The sequence below is a fragment of the Montipora foliosa genome, chromosome 8 (genome assembly GCF_036669935.1).
Source record: "Montipora foliosa isolate CH-2021 chromosome 8, ASM3666993v2, whole genome shotgun sequence".
NCBI classification, from domain to species: Eukaryota; Metazoa; Cnidaria; class Anthozoa; order Scleractinia; family Acroporidae; genus Montipora; species Montipora foliosa.
The window spans coordinates 1,486,521-1,489,020 of NC_090876.1; the positions used below are offsets into that span (position 1 = coordinate 1,486,521).

The 2,500-nt window shown below is 41.4% G+C and overlaps 1 protein-coding gene across 1 annotated transcript in view; it reads left to right on the forward strand.

The window, feature by feature from the left end:
• The window catches only part of LOC138013192 (uncharacterized), a 31,051-nt gene that overhangs the window by 9,633 nt on the left and 18,918 nt on the right, over positions 1 to 2,500 (forward strand). The gene's annotated exons all lie outside the window — the stretch shown is intronic.

Here is a 2,500-nt window from a genome sequence, read left to right on the forward strand (position 1 = left end):
TTTTCTCGGATCCTTCTGACGGAGTACAGTACGACCATATGTCATCCATGCAGGTGGGCTATCTTCTCCCATCAGGATCTTGTTCACCTCGGATTAGCAATCCGCTCATGAAGATTGCTAAGGTTCTTAATCCAATAACCTTGAACACCATCCTTCCCTGGAGCTTTCCAGCTTTTATTATTATTATTATTATTATTATTATTATTATTATTATTATTATTATTATTATTATTATTATTGCTAATAATGTCAGATAGAATCTGGTTTTCAGTAGTTCCGGGCAACAACAGGTTGTCTTAGGAAACCAAGAAATTGATTTTATCAAACGTGTTGATAAAGGTCAAATAACCACTGTGAAAGATTTGGAAAGCTGACGTTTCGAGCGTTAGCCCTTCGTCGGAGCGAGGAAAAAAACCAAGAAGCGCCCTTCATTGTACTTTCCTCTCCTGCCTACTTTTCCAGCACTTTCCTAAGAATCCTTGCCGAGCCCAACAGTACAGATCTCTGAATCAGTTCAATGGATGTGTCTACACCTATGGTCCTCAGATTTTCCTTTAATCTCATTGGTATTGTTCCCAACGCCCCTATCACTATGGGTATCACCTTTGTTCTTACTCCCCGCATCTTTCGAACTTCTCTCGCAAGGTATTGATATTTTTCTACTTTCTCATCTCCTTTTGCTCTCACCCTTCCATCTTCCGGGATTGCCACGCCTATGATTTGGCAGTTCTTCTCACTTTTGTCAATGATTAATAAATCCGGTCTCCTAGCCTCGGTCTCGTGGTCTTTCCGTACACTTAAGTCCCACAGCATCTTGTAATCCTCATTTCCACGTACACTGTCCGGGACATGGTCACGCCACCTCTCACTTCGCTGAAACCCATATTTTTCTCACAGGTCCCAGTGAACTGCCCTAGCTACATTGTCATGCCTCTTTTTGTATTCCTTCTGCGCCAGTTTCGGGCACCCACTTACCATGTAGCTGATGGTCTCATTGTTTTGTTTACACATTCTACATTTGGGATCATCCTGTGACCTGTCGATCATTGATCTACAAGCATGCGACTTAGGTATTAAAGTTCGAAAGAAAAACGAAAATCAAAGGAACAAAATATAATACCTGCACATGTTCATATAGTTTGATTTGAGGTTGATACGTGTCATATAAAACATGACACTGGCTGATCGATCGCTGAATATGTTTGTTTCCCTTGAATAAACGTTTCACTTGTCTTCTTCCACGGCAAAACCTTCTTTTCTTTAAAACTGCCGCAAACTATTAGAATTCTTTGTCATTACTCAATTCGACTGCTCACTTGAACTTGAATCCGGATCTTCACACGGCTGACACGGGTGAAAATTCGAACGACGTGAGTATATTTCCTGTAGCGTCCGAACAACAACCTTTTGCCTTTTACGTTAAATTCCATATGTAGTGCATAAAATAACTTGCAGTAAAACGTTTTGTCGATGCTCGTCTGACCACAAAATCAGATGCGTGCTGATTCTCTCAAACGCAATGATGACAAGGCCTACATTGCTTCCCCTCCCCTAACATTGGTTTACCTCTCAGAATTTGGGAGGCACGTGACCAGCCTGAACCAGGGTCTTTTTCTTATCGCCAACGCATGGAGGCAGAAAAGAGAGACCCGGGGAGCGAGGTTGAACAACCCATTCTCGGAGAACAAGGTCATGTTCCTTCCTTGTTTTTTTTTACACGGAAAGGGGCAACAAGGCCCATGACGAAAATAATAACCTCTTATTATTACATGACTTGTGTTTGTAGCCGATATAATGCGCGCTCTGATTTGCTAATTGTGACTGAATTGTAGGGCATTATTCTCCCGTAATGCCCACGACCTCGGGCCAATTTTCTCCCCAGTACAGCCCTCGCGCTCGGTTAGTAAGAAGTTACTAACCGAGCGCAAGTGCCGTACTGGGAAATGTTGCCCCAAGATAGTGGCAGCACGGACCAAGTGTAGCGAGGTGTGTTAAAAAACGACCCAGGTTTAATATTCCCCAGTACGGTCGCAAACAAGGAAGATTAGTAATTTGTTTATTATATGGGATCGTTTCTTTGAGCGAGCGGACACGTTCCCGCTTGGTAAACGATTGTAATTTTCGTCTTCAATAAACAAACTTTAAAAGGTAACTTTTTACATTAAAACTTAAATCCGCTTGCTATAACTGTGCCGCTGTGATGAAAAAAATTGATATGCTGTTTGGAAAACGTTTTGGGTTTCGCTCAGCTTGAGTTTCCTAGGAGAGAGAAAAATACGGAAATATAACGTAATGGCCGTACTGTGAAATCCTCACTGAAAACCAGCCAATCAGAGATTTCGATTTAGCCTGAGAATGCTTTGCGATATAATAAGGAGGTGACTTCGACAGCCGTCAAAGTCATTGTTTAATATTCCAAACTATTTAACGTATTGGACAATGAGAACCATTTAAGTTGACTTCAGAGTAAATTGTAATTAGTACATGACTATGATTCAAA